Source organism: Bos indicus, chromosome X, assembly GCF_029378745.1.
Source record: "Bos indicus isolate NIAB-ARS_2022 breed Sahiwal x Tharparkar chromosome X, NIAB-ARS_B.indTharparkar_mat_pri_1.0, whole genome shotgun sequence".
NCBI classification, from domain to species: domain Eukaryota; kingdom Metazoa; phylum Chordata; class Mammalia; order Artiodactyla; family Bovidae; genus Bos; species Bos indicus.
The window spans coordinates 125,282,506-125,299,979 of record NC_091789.1 but is presented as its reverse complement, the minus strand read 5'-3'; the positions used below and the strand labels follow the sequence as shown (position 1 = coordinate 125,299,979).

Here is a 17,474-nt window from a genome sequence, read left to right as displayed (position 1 = left end):
AGGAAGACATAACAATTGTAAATATCTATGCAGCAAACATAGGAGCACCTCAATGCATAACACAAACCCTAGCAGACATAAAAGGAGAAATGACAGTAACACAATAATAGTAGGAGACATTAATACCCCACTCACACCAATGGATAGATCATGAAAACAGAAAATTACTAAGGAAACAAAAGTCTTAAATGATACATTAGATGAGATGGATCTCATTGATATTGTCAGGGCATTCCATATAAATGTGGAAGAATACACCTTCTTTTCAAGTGTACATAGAATATTCTCCAGGATAGGCCACATCTTGGGTCACAAATCAAACCTAAGTAAATTTAAGAAAACTGAAATCATATCAAGCATCCTCTCTGACCACAACAATATAAGACTAGATATCAATTACAAGAAAAAAAATGTAAGAAACACAAACACATGGAGATTACACAACATGTTTCTAAATAACCAATAGGTTACTCAAGAAATAGGAAAAAATGACAATGAGAACACGACAATCAAAACTTATTCTGATGCAGCAAAAGCAGTTCTAAGAGGGAAGTTTATAGCAAAACAATCAGACCTCAATAAACAAGAAAAACACTGAATACACAAGCTAACTTTACACTTAAAGCAACTGGAGAAAGAAGAAGAAGAAAAAAACAAAATTAGTAGAAGGAAAGAAATCATAAAGACTGAGCAAAAATAAATGAAAACGCAGAGGGATGGTACGTGGAGGGAGGAGGGAGGAGGGTTCAGGATGGGGAACACGTGTATACCTGTGGTGGATTCATGTTGATATATGGCAAAACCAATACAATACTTTAAAGTTAAAAAATAAAAAAAAGAAACAAATAATAGCAAGAAATACTAGAAATTGCCAAAATATTTGGAAAGTTTATAAAAACACATTTCAAAACAAACAGCCCAGTTTTAAAATGGGCAAAGACTTGATTAACTATACAAATAAACAATAATCACATGAAAAGATGCTCAACACGACTAATTATTAGGGGAAAAAAAGAAATAAATGTAAAAGAAATGAATTAAACAATAGTAAAGATTAATAAAACTAAAAGCTGGTTCTTTGAGAAGATAAAATTGACAAACCCTTAGCCAGACTCATCAAGAAAAAAGAGAGAAGAATCAAATCAACAAAATTAGAAATGAAAAAGGAGAGGTTACAACAGACAATGCAGAAATAGAAAGGAGTATAAGAGACTATTATGAACAACTATATGGCAATAAAATAGATAACCTGGAAGAAATGGTCAGTTTCTTAGAAAAGTTCAATCTTCCAGTACTGAACCAGGAAGAAATATTATAAACAACCCATTACAAGCACTGAAACAGAAGCTGTGATCAAATATCTCCCAAAAAACAAAAGCCCAGGACCAGATGGCTTCACAGGAGAATTCTATCAAACATTTAGAGAATAGCTAATGCCTATCCTTCTAAAACTCTTTCAAAAAACTGCAGAAGAAGGAACACTTCCAAATTCATTCTACAAGGCCACCATCACCCTGATACCAAAACCAGACAAAGACAACACAAAAAAAGAAAACTACAGGCCAATATCAGTGATGAACATATATGCAAAAATCCTCAACAAAATTTTAGCAAACAAAATTCAACAACACATCAAAAAGCTCATACACCATGATCAAATTGGGTTTATTCCAGGGATGGAAGGATTCTTCAATATATGCAAATCAATCAATGTGATATACCGTATTAACAAATTGAAAGATCAAAACTTTATGATCATCTCAATAGATGGAGAAAAAGCCTTTGACAAAATTCAACACCCATTTATGATTAAAAGTCTTCAAAAATTGGGCACAGAAGGAACCTACCTCAACACAGTAAAGGTCATATATGATAAGCCCACAACAAACATTACTGTCAATGGTGAAAAACTGAAAGCATTCCCCCTAAGATAAGGAACAAGATAAGGATGTCCACTTTCCTCACTATTATTCAACATAGTTCTGGAAGTCCTAGCCACAGCAATCAGAGAAGAAAAAGAAATAAAAGGAATCCAGATCGGAAAAGAAGTAAAGCTCTCACTGTTTATAGATGACATGATACTGTGCATAGAAAACCCTAAAGATAGTATCAAAAAATTACTAGAGCTAGTCAGTGAATTTAGCAAAGTTGCAGGATACAAAATCAATACACATAAATCACTTGCATTTCTATATACTAACAATGAAAAATCACAAAGAGCAATTAAGGAATCAATCCCATTCACCACTGCAACAAAAAGAATTAAATATCTAGGAATAAACTTACCTTAGGAGACAGAAGAACTGTACACAGAAAATTATAAGACACTAATGAAAGAAATCAAAGATGACATAAACAGACGGAGAGATATTGCATGTTCCTGGGTAGGAAGAATCAATATTGTGAAAATGACTGTACTACCAAATGCAATCTACAGATTCAATGTGATCCCTATCAAATTACCAATGGCATTTTTCATAGAACTAGAACAAAAAATTTCACAATTCATATGGAAACACAAAAGACCCCGAATAGCCAAAGCAGTCTTGAGAAAGAAGAATGGAGCTGGAGGAATCAACCTTCCTGACTTCAGGTTATACTACAAAGCTACAGTCATCAAGACAGTATGGTACTGGCACAAAAACAGAAATATAGACCAATGGAACAAGATAGAAAGCCCAGAAGTAAACTTATGCACCTATGGGTATCTTATTTTTGACAAAAGAGGCAAGAATATACAATGAGGCAAAGACAGCCTCTTCAATAAATGGTGCTGGGAAAACTGGACAGCTACATGTAAAAGAATGAAATTAGAACACTTCCTAACACCATACACAAAGATAAACTCAAAATGGATTAAAGACCTAAAGTAAGACAAGAAACTGTAAAACTCTTAGAGAAAAACATAGGCAGAATACTCAATGACATAAATCAAAGCAAGATTCTCTATGACCTACCTCCTAGAGTAATGGGGGAAAAAAAAAAAGTTTCAACAAGTGGGACCTGATTAAACTTAAAAGCTTTTGCACAGCAAAGGAAACTATAAGCAAAGTGAAAAGACAACCCTCAGAATGGGAGAAAATAATAGCAAATGAAACAACCGACAAAGGATTAATTTCCAAAATATACAAGCACTCATACAACTCAATACCAGAAAAACAAAAAACCAAATCAAAAATCGGGAAAAAGACCTAAACAGACATTTCTTCAAAGAAGACATACAGATGGTTAACAAACACATGGAAAGATGCTCAACATTGCTCATTATTAGAGAAATGCAAATACAAACTACAGTGAGATATCACCTCACACAGGTCAGAATGGCCCTCATCAATAAGTCTACAAACAATAAATGCTGGAAAGGGTGTGGAGAAAAGGGAACACTCTCGAACTGTTGGTGGGAATGTAAATTGATACAGCCACTATGGAAGACGGTATGGAGACTCCTTAAAAAACTAGGAATAAAATCACCATATGACCCAGCAATCCCACTCCTAGGCATATACGCTGAGGAAACCAAAATTGAAAGAGACACATGTATCCCACTGTTCATTGCAGCAGTATTTACAATAGCTGGAACATGGAAGCAATCTAGATGTCCACCCACAGATGAATGGATAAAGAAGTTGTGGGACATATACACAATGCCATAGTACTCAGCCATAAAAAGGAACGCATTTGAGTCAGTTCTAGTGAGTGGATGAACCTAGAACCTATTATACAGAGTGGAGTGAGTCAGAAAGAGAAAGATAAATACCATAATCTAACACATATATATGGAATCTAGAAAAATGGTACTGAAGAATTTATTTACAGGGCAACAATGGAGAAATGGACATAGAGAATATACTTATGGATATGGGGAGAGGGGAGGAGAGGGTGAGATGTATGGAAAGAGTAATACGGAAACTTACATTACCATATGTAAAATAGAATTTGCTATATGTCTCAGGAAACTCAAACATGGTCAACCTAGAGGGGTGGGATGGGGAGGGAGATGGGAGGGAGTTTCAAAAGGGAGGGGATATTTGGATGGCTGTGGCTGAATCATGTTGAGGTTTGATAGAAAACAGCAAAATTCTGTAAAGTAACTATCCTTCAATAAAAAATAAATTAATTTTTAAAGAGATGCATCACTATAAAACACAATGTATAAACTGATGTTAATCCAAGAATGAATTCTTCATTTAGCATTTTGAAATAAAACCACTTGAAAGAAAAGAAAGGTAGAGGATCATGTACTATTGCAGTAAATACAGAGAAACCATTTGACAAAATTTACCACTCAAGACTAAAAACAAACCAAAAAAAAAACAAAACAAAACACCCCGAACCCTCAAACTGATAACAGTGCGGCAAACATCATACTTAGAAATGAAATTCTGAAAAATTGCCTCTTGAGATCAAAAAGGGTACAGGAATGTCTACTGTCGCTGCTGCTGCTGCTGCTGCTAAGTCACTTCAGTCGTGTCCGACTCTGTGCGACCCCATAGACGGCAGCCCACCAGGCTCCCCCATCCCTGGGATTCTCCAGGCAAGAACACTGGAGTGGGTTGCCATTTCCTTCTCCAATGCATGAAAGTGAAAAGTGAAAGGGAAGTCGCTCAGTCGTGTCCGACTCCTAGCGACCCCATGGACTGCAGCCCACCAGGCTCCTCCGTCCATGGGATTTTCCAGGCAAGAGTACTGGAGTGGGTTACCATTGCTTTCTCCCTACTGTCACTAGTTCTATTGAATATCTTAAGGCAGTCCTTGCCAGGGCAATGCAGGAAAGGAAGAAATGCAACCGTCATTGTTCAGAGATTGTGTTTATATTCCACAGCTATCTAAACACAATCTGCAGCTAATGTATTAAAATAAAAGATTTAGCAAGACTGATAAGTACCATACAGTGAAAAAACCACACTTTTCTGATAAAAATAGTTATTAACAAACTTTTTACACAAATCACTAAAAATGGCACAAACACTTCCTAACATAAGGTTATATTTTTTAAGGCTTTTCCTATATACTCATCAGATAAACTTTGAGAGTCACTATAATCCTCATCACTGTTATTACTGTCTCTGATACCACGGTAACAAAAGCAGCTAAACATAGGATAAACTTTATAATACACTTGACATTTAATGCCAGTGGAATGCTTTTCTAATGCTCTTATTTTAAAGCATAATTTCTTATCCTGTTTATAAGAAACAGGAAAAAGGGGAAACACAAAACATGCCATCTTGATTCTATTTATCTTTCATTAATTACATATGTACTGTTTGCTCAGTGAAAAATTCAGACATATTCATTCTCAAAAGTAATATGATTAGAAATGAGGTGTATATATTAACAGATACACACATAAATATGTATTAAAGAATATATGCTGCTAAGTCGCTTCAGTCGTGTCTGTCTCTGTGCAACCCCATAGATGGCAGCCCACCAGGCTCCCCTGTCCCTGGGATTCTCCAGGCAAGAACACTGGAGTGGGTTGCCATTTCCTTCTCCAATGCAGGAAAGAGAAAAGTGAAAGTTAAGTCGCTCAGTCGTGTCCAACTCTTTGCAACCCCATGGATTGCAGCCCACCAGGCTCCTCTGTCCATGGGATTTTCCAGGCAAGAGTAGTGGAGTGGGGTGCCATTGCCTTCTCCGAAATTTTGCACATATCTGAAAGTAATTTATAATTTGCTTTCTTCTTTTAGCAATTTATCTTGAAAATTTCTTCCATAAGTCCATATATAGGTCAACCTGATTGGTTGCAAAAGCTGCACAGTGTTCTTGATAGGGACAAAGCATAATTTATTCAGAAATAGAAGCTTTGCCTTTTTTGTACATACTTTAATGTACATGTATGGTAACAAAGTCAGATGCAGGACTAGAAGGGAAATTACTATTCAAAAGTATAGGCAAATTTAAAACTGGTAAAAAAAAATGCCAAATTACTATCAAAAAGTTTGTGTAACTTTATACCCCTTCAATAAACTGGTATCAAGACAAAAACTGTCTGGTTATGCATTTAACTTGCACAAAGTATTAAGCATATTTAAGCATCAATTTATGTTTAGTTTGTATATATACTTAGATGCAATTGCTAAGTTCATTTGTTAGCCTATTCTTAAATAATTATTTGAAATGACAAAACTATATATTAAGCCTACAGATAATCTTAAGCATATCTTTTCATGACTGTCTTTTCATTCTATATATTGTTTATTACTGATTCATTGTGATACTGTATTTATATTAACTATTGATATAGATTATATATTTTACTGAAGTATAACGGTATTATATATTATATAATAGCTATAAACTATTTTGAGGTAGGTAAAACAAGTGTCACTTCATTATTATTTATCAAGAGATTTTTGACTGCTCTTATTCAGTTTCTCATTCAAGTTAAAAGTAACACCAGATTAGCAATAATAATAAATCATTTGGCATTTTGCTTGGAATGTGCTTTAATTTGTGTAAAATATGTACAGATAGCTCTACAAATTTAATATGAAAAAAAGTTTGATTTGGAACTTTTGTTATTTCATATAAACCGCTATATTTTTGCTTTTGCACTGTCTTATTGCCAGTGTCAAGTAAATTATCATTTTATTTACATAAATGGAACAATTTGTACTGACATAAAAGCTACTGAAGTTTCTGACATAAAATCTATTGAATGTCTTTTCTATTAGTAAGCATTATGTTTGCATCTATATCAAAGCATCTATTTGTAAGCATCTATATCAAATATAAATAATATTAATGAAGTGAACAAACGTATGCCTACCAAAAACTTCTGAGAAATAAATATATGCTACTAATCCATGAACAATATTTTAAATTATGGCTACCTTCTCAACAGGATTCATAGACAACCAGAAAAATGGAGCTCTTTCCAATGATGAAAGAAAAGATACAATTTTAACATCAGAATCATGAAAGCAGTTTCTAAGCCACATCTTTTCAGTTCAGGGTCTTAAATACACAACATCTGACCAACAAGTGCCTTATAGCAACTGAAGAAGGACCCCTAAGAAGTCATGCTAAAAGATTAAAAAGATGGGGGAAAACGTGAGCAAATATATCAGACGATGTACACTGTAGTGGAAACAGAATTCATATGATTAGTCCAGCCTTATCACCAAACAACAACAAGCCAGGTGGGAGAATCAGTATCCAGATTTCCTACATTATTTAAGATGTCTAGTTTTGTTTTGTTTTGTTTTGTTTTGTTTTTTTAACAACAAAGACTGCAGCTGCTGCCGCTAAGTCGTTTCAGTTGTGTCCGACTCTGTGCAATCCCATAGAAGGCAGCCCACCAGGCTCCCCTGTCCCTGGGATTCTCCAGGCAAGGACACTGGAGTGGGTTGCCATTTCCTTCTCCAATGTAGGAAAGTGAAAAGTGAAAGTGAAGTTGCTCAGTCCTGTCTGACCCTCAGCGACCCCATGGACTGCAGCCTTCCAGGCTTCTCCATCCATGGGATTTTCCAGGCAAGAGTACTGGAGTGGGATGCCATTGCCTTCTCTGACAACAAAGACTAGAGACATACAAATAAAACTTGTTACAAATCCTGAAATATGAGAAATTCTAAAGGAAGTTTTGCAACATGAAAGAGTTGCAGTAGACAAAATCCATGTGGAAGAATGAAAATCTCGCATAAAAATAAATATGTAGGTAATGACAATACAAAGTATATTTAATGATCTTCCTTTCTCATCATAACTTATTGAGACAACTGCACAACATAATATCTATAAAACTGTATTTTAGTCATGTAACCCACAAATGTGATATATTTGATAATAAGAACACAAAAGTGGGAGCTCTGAATGAATCTATATTGGAATAAAGAAATAAAAACAAATGGCAACACAAATTCACAGGAAGAAGTGAAAAGATTCAGGACTAGTACACAGAAATTTTAATATAAAATAAAATCTATAAATATAATTTTTCTCCTTTCCTCTAGCTTTTTCAACAGAAGTAAGATTATATAAAACAATTACTACATTATATAGCTGCACTGCTGGGTATGTAACACATATAAACATAACATATATAATAATAGCACAAAACTGAGGGAGTTATAAGAATAAATGTTCCATACTATACTGAAATTTTGTGTAAATAGGAAGTAGATTCTAATAACTTAAGATTTATATTATCTTAATAACATAAGAAAGCACTAAGATGATAACCACAAAATATGGTTAAAATTGTTAAAGAAATTAAAATGTTACACACAAAGTTCTAATTAATAAAAGGAAATTAGTGAGAAACAGGGAGAAAAAGTCATGAGCCACATAGAAAAAAATGCTGACATAAATAAAAACCATACCGATAATAATAATACTAAATGTGAATGGATTAAGTGATCTAAGTAAAGGAAAAGATTATCAGGCTAAATAAGAAAATGAGATGCAACCATGTATTGTCTATATAGGACATACCTTAGATGCAAAGTTGCAAACATGTTAAAAGTAAAAGAATAAAAAAGTATGCCATACAAAGACCAAACATAAGAGAGCTAGAGTGGAGCTTCCCTGGTGGCTCAATGCGGGAGACTAGGGTTCGATCCCTGGGTAGGCAAGATTCTCCTGGAGAAGGAAATGGCAACCCACTCCAATATTCTTGCCTGGAGAATCCCAAGGACAGAGGAGCCTGGTGGGCTACAGACCACGGGTTGCAACGAGTCGGACACGACTGAGCGACTTCACTTTCACTTTCATATTAATATCAGACAAAAGAAGACAAACAGACAAAACTGTTACTAGATAATGATAACAGAGTCAATCACAAAGAAAAATTGTAAACAGATATACTCCTAACTACAGAGTCCAAAAATACTTCAAGCAAAAAACTGACAAAACTGAGAAGAAAAATAGATACTTCAACCATAATTATTAAGAGATTTCAATACTTTTCTTTGAATAGTGAACAGAATAACTGGGCAAAAAAAAATAAATAAAATCAATGAAAAAATCAACAAGTAATACAAGACATGGACAACACCACAAACAGCTAGACCTAGAAGACACCTATAAAATACTCATCCAACAATTGCAGAATACACAATCTTTGCATTTACAAATGGAACATTTCCAGTGAGGACTATATACTAGATCATAAAACAAACTTCAGTAGTTTTAAAAGGACTGAAATAAAGCTAAGTATATTCTCTGACACAATGGACTGAAATTAAATGACTGTTTATTAAGTGTGCTTGATTAGTTAACTAATGGCTGTTAATTACTTAATGGCTGCTTAATTGTGATGATGTTTTTATGGGTACATGCATGTGTTCCAGCCCATTATACACATTAAATATGTGCAGTTTTTTGTATATAAATTACGCCTCAATAAAGCTGTTAGAAAAAAATAACCAATAGAAATTTGGAAATTTTAAAAATAAATAAAAATTAAACCACTCTGAACCACATAAACAAAACAACATATTAAAGAAGAATTCAAATGGGAAATCAGAAAATTAAAAAGAGAACTGATTTTTAAAGTAAAAATGTATAACAACATTTTGTACATAAAATATATAACTTGCAAAATTCACTGCAGTGGAAGCTCAAGATTTGTATATTAAACTGAATATAAAATTATCTCATTTAAGAAATTAAAGGAAAAAATAACCATCAATATTTTAAATAAAATATTCAAATAAAATGTGAAAAAAAGACCAATAATATGAGAAATAGGGAAATTTTCCTCTTGTAATTTTGTATTGGCATAAATTGGTACCTTCTTAAATCTAAGTAGGCCAAGACAATAAAAGCTTTGCCAAATTCTAGACTAGCAAGTAACCATAATACAAAGAGGTACAGGTAACATTTGAATTACTACTATAGCTTAAATAATTACCACAAAACTTATCTTCTATAATATAATCCAAATTTACTTGTTTTCCACTAGATTATACCTAGTGAAATCACATAACTTCACCACATAATCTATATCTGGCCCTTGTAGGGAACTTAAAAAACATTTAGGCAATCAATGAAAAAATTTAGAGTACATTAATCAAGTGAGATCAAAAAAGATCTATACTTTGGAAGTTTATTTGCCTTAAAATAAGTTTTTCCTCTAGTTGATATAAAGATTTGATTAATAAGGTATAGGAGGAAAAACAACTATAAAAACTCATTCCAAAAAGAGTATACGCATACACTGAAGACTATATACACACATTGAAAGGTGTCTGCTTTCAGTAATGACTAAGCAACTTCACTAGCCCAACTATTCTACTGAGAACAACTAGGAAAGTAGTAAGAATAAATATATATAATCTTAATATATAAAATGATTATTTCAAATAATTATAAAATGATAAACTAAGTTGGAACAGTAAACTACAGGAAGCATTTTAAACAAAAGTAAGCATAAATTTTCAATATCTGTATTGAAATGTTTGCTAATTAGTGTAAAATAAATAAGATATTCCTCATCTTGATGCTAAATGGTACTGGGCTTTTGACAATTAATTTGCCATTTTTAGAAACTTCTTTTTTATATATTCTTTTGTATTTTAATACTGTATCCAACTTGAAATGCTGCTGCTGCTAAGTCACTTCAGTCATGTCCAACCCTGTGAGACCCCATAGAGGGCAGCCCACTAGGCTTCCCCTGTCCCTGGGATTCTTGAAGCAAGAACTCTGGAGTGGCTTGCCATTCCCTTCTCCAACGCATGAGAGTGAAAAGTGAAAGTGAAGTTGCTCAATCGTTATTGCAACTTAATCATTTTATAATTATTTGAAATAATCATTTTATATATTAAGATTATATATATATATTTATTTATTCTTATTACTTTCCCTTTTGTTCCATATAATGCCTGTTACTGAATCAATTTCTATATGTGCTGTGTTTATATAAATAGTTTCACAAATAGAATATGATTTGCCAAAGCAAGGATCTTGCAGTAGGTAATATAAGCGTCGCTTCACTATTCTTTATATTTTAATTCTGTCTTACATAGTTTTTCATGCATGTCATTAAGAAACAGATCAACAACTATAAAAACAATTAGGATTTTTTGTGGAATGTGCTTATTCTCTTTTGTATATAATTTAGAGATATATATTTAATAAGAAATAAAAATTATTCCTCCCCCCTTGGGAGACTTTCTTTTGCTTTTGTTGCCTGTTGTTGTTACTATCAATCAAATAGTTCTATTTTTATTTAGATAAATTGAACAATTTGGATTGACAATATAGGTATAGATTTTTTTTTAATATTTCATTTTTAAGCTATATATTAAGCATCTATATGAAACATAATGGAGAAGGAAATGGAAACCCACTCCAGTATTCTTGCCTGGAAAATCCCATGGACGGAGGAATCTGGTAGGCGATATAGTCTATGGGGTCGCAAACAGCCGGACATGACAGAGCGACTTCACTTTCACTTCACATATGAAATATAAAGAGTATCAGTGAAGTGAACAAATGTATACCAATTTAAAACATCTGACAAATAAAAATACATTACCTAGCCTGGAGAAGGAAAAGGCAACCCACTCTAGTGTTCTTGCTTGGAGAATCCCAGGGACGGGGGAGCCTGGTGGGCTTCCGTCTATGGGGTCACGCAGAGTCTGAAGCGACTTGGCAGCAGCAGCCTGGAACAATGATTTAAAAGATGGCTGCTGCCTTCTCAGCAGAATCCACGGAGAATCAGCGAAAACGGAGACTCTTCCAAAGCTGAAAGAAAAAATAAAACCATCACCTCTGAATTCTACAATCATCAACATTATCCTTCTAAACTGAAAGTTAAGTAAGATACAGCCACATAAAAGAACTTGAGACAATTTACTGCATGACGAACTTTAATTCACACTGCGAGCGCCATGTGATAGAAGCGGAATTACCCCCACGCAGCAAAAACTGGGTTAAAGAGGCAAGATGGCATGCTCCAGTGGCAGCAGTTGGTAAGGGCAGTTGGTTGGAATTCCGGCCTGGTAATTTATGCAGCTAAATTACCTGCATTTATGCAGCTAAATTACCCACTCCAGTGTTCTTGCCTGGAGAATCCCAGGGACGGCAGAGCCTGGTGGGCTGCTGTCTATGGGGTCACACAGAGTCCGACACGACTGAAGTGACGCAGCAGCAGCATGCAGCTAAATTACCTGCATTTATGCAGCTAGATTACCTGCATTTATGCAACTAAATTACCTGCAGAAATTATGCAGCTAAATTACTGAAGGAAATAAGTCCTGAATATTCACTGGAAGGACTGATGCTGAAGCTGAAACTGCAATACTTTGGCCACCTGATGCAAAGAACTGACTCATTGGAAAAGACCTGATTCTGGGAAAGATTGAAGGCAGGAGGAGAAGGGGACGACAGAGGATGAGATGGTTGGATGGCATCACCGACTTGATGGACATGAGTTTGAACAAGCTCCAGAAGTTGTAATGGACAGGGAAGCCTGTTGTGCTGCAGTCCATATGGTCGCAAAGAGTCAGACATGACTGAGCGACTGAACTGAACTGAATTTATGCAGCAACAAAACTGCTGCATTTTATTGGTTAGGAGAGAGTCCCTACAGTTGGCCCAGTAAGGGGCTATCTCTTGAAGCAAGGGTCTTCCCTGGTGGCTCAGACAGTAAAGAATCCGCCTAAAAAGCAGGAGACCTGAGTTTGATCCCTGGGTCGGGAAAGATCACCTACAGAAGGGAATGGCTACCCGTTCCAGTATTCTTGCCTGGAGAATTTCATGGACAGAAGAGCCTGGTGGGCTACAGTCCATGGAGTCCCATTAACACACTTGAAGCAAGGGAATGCCAAAAAATATGTGGGCATGTTTTGTTTTCCTTTGTTTTTAATGTAGGCATCTTTTTAAATTGCCACAGATAAAAATCCAAGAGAGGACTTTAAAATGAATAACAAAAATCGTCTAATAAATACCTAAGTAAGCACAAAAATCAGAGAAGGCAATAGCACCCTACTCCAGTACTTTTGCCTGGAAAATCCCATGGACAGAGGAGCCTGGTAGGCTGCAGTCCATGGGGTTGCTAAGAGTCAGACATGACTGAAGTGACTTAGCAGCAGCAGCAAGCACAAAAATAGACATAGATAGATAAAACAGAAACAGGAGGAAAAGAGAGATAATTAAAAGTCAGTCTATATTGAAGCGAAGTGAGGTCACTCAGTCGTGTCCAACTCTTTGCGACCCCAGGACTGTAGCCTATCAGGCTCTTCCGTCCATGGGATTTTCCAGGCAAAAGTGCTGGAGCGGATTGCCATTTCCTTCTCCAGGGGATCTTCCCAACCCAGGAATCAAACCCAGGTCTCCCGCATTGCAGGCAGACACTTTACCGTCTGAGCCACCAGGGAAGTCCTTTAATTATAATGACACATCCCTTTTTAGCTTAAGTCAGTCTATATTAGTAAAATATTAAGGTTGCCATTTCCTTCTCCAGGGGATCTTCCCGACCCAGGGATTGAACCCGGGTTTTCCAGGCAAGAGTACTGGAGTGGAGTGCCATTGCCTTCTCTGTTTTAAAAGTATAAACATTCCAATTAAAATGTAAAGTTTTTCAGACAAGAAAAAAAAGTCCCAGTTATTGTATATGCTGTTTATATGAAAGGCAATTTAAGCTGAAAGGTACTGTAGGGTTGAAAGTAACAATGCAGAAAATGATATACCATGCAAAATTGGTAAGAAATAAGAAACCTGGGATGGGCAAATTAATGCTAAACTAGATTTTCAGGAAAGGAGGATGACTCCTTTATAAGATATAAAGCCACTTAATTATATAATCATAATAAGGATTCATTAATCAAGAATGGTCACTAAAGTTGGCCCAGTAAGGGGCCATTATCATTATATAATATTGTTATATAATAAGAAACATTATTTATATGAGAAATGTCATCATTACAGAATCGAGAAACAAAATATAAGTGGTTTCATGCTAATAAATTTAAAACTATATGAAATGTAAAACTCCAAGTAAATAAATTCAACCAAAAATAACTTAGAAATGTTTATAGTCATATGTTTATTAAATAAATTGCAACTGTAATGAAAAATTTTCCATAACTGAATCACATGCGCTAGTGACTAACTTGGTAAATTTTCTCCAACAATTGATAAAGAAATGACACATCTTACATAAGATATTATAGACTTGAAACAGTAGACAAGCCAACAAAATTCAGTATATTTAACAACCTGAATTTAAAGATAGAGCAAGTCTGATACAAAATGAACAAATTGGGTTTTAACCAAGAATTCTTGTTGAATTAATACTTTGAAATCAAATCCCTTCAATAAAACAAAGGAACAAAATAGTGCCATTATTATAATAAATGCAAAAATATACATAACTTATCACCCATTAAGATTATAAAAAAAATCGTAAAACTGCAGCTAATTCCATAATAAGTGCTGAAATATTTAAATCTTCTCCTGATATGAGGAATGAGAAAGGATTCTTGTCACCATTTCAATTCAGTACTTATATAGGGCAATAATACGTGAAAAAGAAAAGACATAAAGATGAGAAAGGAAGAAATGAAACTTATTATTCACATATTGTGTGAGTATATTTCTATACTATCTAACATCTATATATTATATATTAGAATTAACGAGTGAATTTGGCAAGATTGATGGATACATGATTAATAAAAATTGTAATTCCAAATGCCAGCAACAAATTAGATGATTAAATTAATTATAAATATCATTTACAAGCTCAAAGACTATAAAACTCCCAGGTAAAACTTTGGGGCTTCCTGGGTAGCTCAGCTGGTAAAGAATCCATCTGCAATGCAGGAGACACTGGTTTGATCTCTGGGTTGGGAAGATCCCCTGGAGGAGGGATAGGCTACCCGCTCCAGTATTCTTGGGCTTCCCTGGTGGCTCAGGGAAGGATCTGCCTGCAATGTGGGAGACCTGGGTTCAATCCTTGGGTTGGGAAGATCCCCTGGAGGAGGACATGGCAACCCACTCCAGCTGTAGGGCTTCCCCAGTAGCTCAGCTGGTAAAGAATCCACCTGCAATGCAGGAGACCCCGGTTCAATTCCTGAGTGGGGAAGATCCCCTGGAGAAGGGAATGGCTACCCACTCCAGTATTCTGGCCTGGAGAAATGAAACTTATTATTCACATATCGTGTAAGTATATTTCTATACTATCTAACATCAATCTATATGTATTAGAATTAACAAGAGAATTTGGCAAGATTGATGGATACATGATTAATAAAAATTGTAATTCCAAATGCCAGCATATTAAATGATTAAGTTGATTATGAATATCATTTACAAACTCAAAGATTATCAGTCTCTCAGGTAAAATTTTAATGAAATCTGTGCAAGCTCTTTACATAGTGAACTATGGGGAAATTATATTGATAGGAATTAATGAAGATATGAACAACTGGAATGGTGTTCAAAGCTTATTCAACAGAAGATTCATTTTTTTCAGGTGATCAATTCTTCCCACTCTAAAGCACATGCAATCCTATTCAATGTGAATGCAAGTCAAATCCTAGCATGTTCAATAATTCAGCATGTTCTGTAAAGGCATAAGTAAAAAATGGGGCCAATGGGAATAATTAACAGGAAGTTAGATTCCAGCTAAACAGAATAAAGGAACAATCCACTGGTCAATGTTAAAACAGTTCTCAAAACTGTGGTTTCCTGCCACTGCAGTTCAAATAAAAGCTGTACAGTATCCTGGTGAAGATATTCTACTGGGAAATTAAAGATAGGTTGATGGTTTGTGACAGCTACACTGTTATGTTAGTGTTTGAGTTTATATGATTCCATTGTATTTGGATATCTGAATTTTCTATACTGTAGTATTCTAGAATGAATCTTCAAACCATGGGGACATTTTTCACTTTTATGACTACTTTAAAATGGTATTTTTATATAAAAGGTATGCATGAGTGTGCTAAGTCACTTCAGTCATATCCGACTCTTTGTGACCCCATGGACTGCAGCCCACCAGGTTCCTCTGTTCATGTGATTCTCCAGGCAAGAATACTGGAGTAAACTGCCCTACCCTCCTCCAGGGTATCTTTTCAACCTAGGGACTGAACCCGTGTCTCTTACGTATCCTACACTAGCAGGTGGGTTCTTTACCACTAGTGCCACCTGGGAAGCCCATATAAAAGGTAAGGTGTTTAATTTACTGAAAATTTGAATGCTAGCATTGTAGAATATAGTGGATGATGTTCATGTTCGTGCTATGTATGTAGGTATATAAATCCCATAGAATTTAAACATTTACATTTGGCTTCATATGTTTGATAAAAATACAGTGAGGTCAGAGAAGGGAAGCAATTTTCCCAAGTTTATGCAGAAGAATGGCACAACTGAATTTAGGAATCACCCTTCTGTAATCCAGTCCTGAACATTACATAATGCTATTCTCTCAAGGTAAATTTCCATAAATGCAACCATTCATTGACAACTGTACCTCCCTTTAAATGTGAGACAGGCACATTTAAAACCATCAGAATCATTTCCTCAAATGTGAATATATGTTATACCTGAGCTCTATTTTGGTCCAAATCACAACTAATTATATTTTCAATTTCTGTGATATTAAATCACACACAGAGTAAACATTGTGCTTCAACAAATTATTCCTGGGAGCTGATTTTTACTATATATTTTATTCTTCCCTTCCAAAATACATTGAATTGTCTAGTGATTTTGATGGCACCTAAGTGGTTCTAAGTGGAAGGCAAATGGAGAAGGGGGTGGTAGAGGATGAGACAGTTAGATAGCATCATTGGTTCAATGGACATGAATTTGAGCAAACTCCAGGAGATAGTGGAGGACATAGGAGCATGGCATGCTATAGACCATGAGGTTGCAAAGACTCCAACAAAGTGATTCTCTGGACTTGGTCATGGTCCTACATACAGTTACACATAAGTGCATTTTTTCTGAGAATAACAATTTTTCATAAGGTTTTTATACATATCATAAAAAATGACACAAAATTCTACATGAAAAATTATACTTTTAATGCTTTTTTCTATATATTTACTTAAGAGTCATTACAAACTTGACCATTATTGTCATTTTTCCTGGTATTATGGGAACAAGGACTTTTAACATACAATAAACTTCCTAATAAACATGACATTTAATCCTAGTGGAACAATAAAAGATTATTCCATGTGACAACTTTACTTACAACCCTTGGCTTATTTGGGCTTCCCTTGTGGCTCAGCTGGTAAAGAATCTGCCTGCAATGTGGGAGACGTGTGTTCAGTCCCTGGGTTGGAAAGATCCCCTGGAGAAGGGAAAGGCTACCCACTCCAGTATTCTGGCCTGGAGAATTCCATGGGTTGTATATAGTCCATGGGGTCGCAAAGAGTTGGACATGACTGAGTGACTTTCACTTCACTTGGCTTAATCATCCCACTGATAAATAGAGGGCAGCTTCTTCAAGTGACTCACTGATTTATTTTCTCCACATTGTTTATGTATTTTCTTAATATTTCTTTTCTTTCTCT

At 35.1% G+C, this 17,474-nt stretch overlaps 1 long non-coding RNA gene across 1 annotated transcript in view; it reads right to left on the bottom strand.

Moving 5' to 3' along the window:
* Positions 1–17,474, bottom strand: part of LOC139181009 (uncharacterized) — a 146,272-nt gene that overhangs the window by 82,199 nt on the left and 46,599 nt on the right. The window contains exon 3 of the long non-coding RNA XR_011565166.1: positions 11,483–11,691. This is a non-coding gene — a long non-coding RNA (uncharacterized lncRNA). The remainder of the gene's footprint in view (positions 1–11,482; positions 11,692–17,474) is intronic.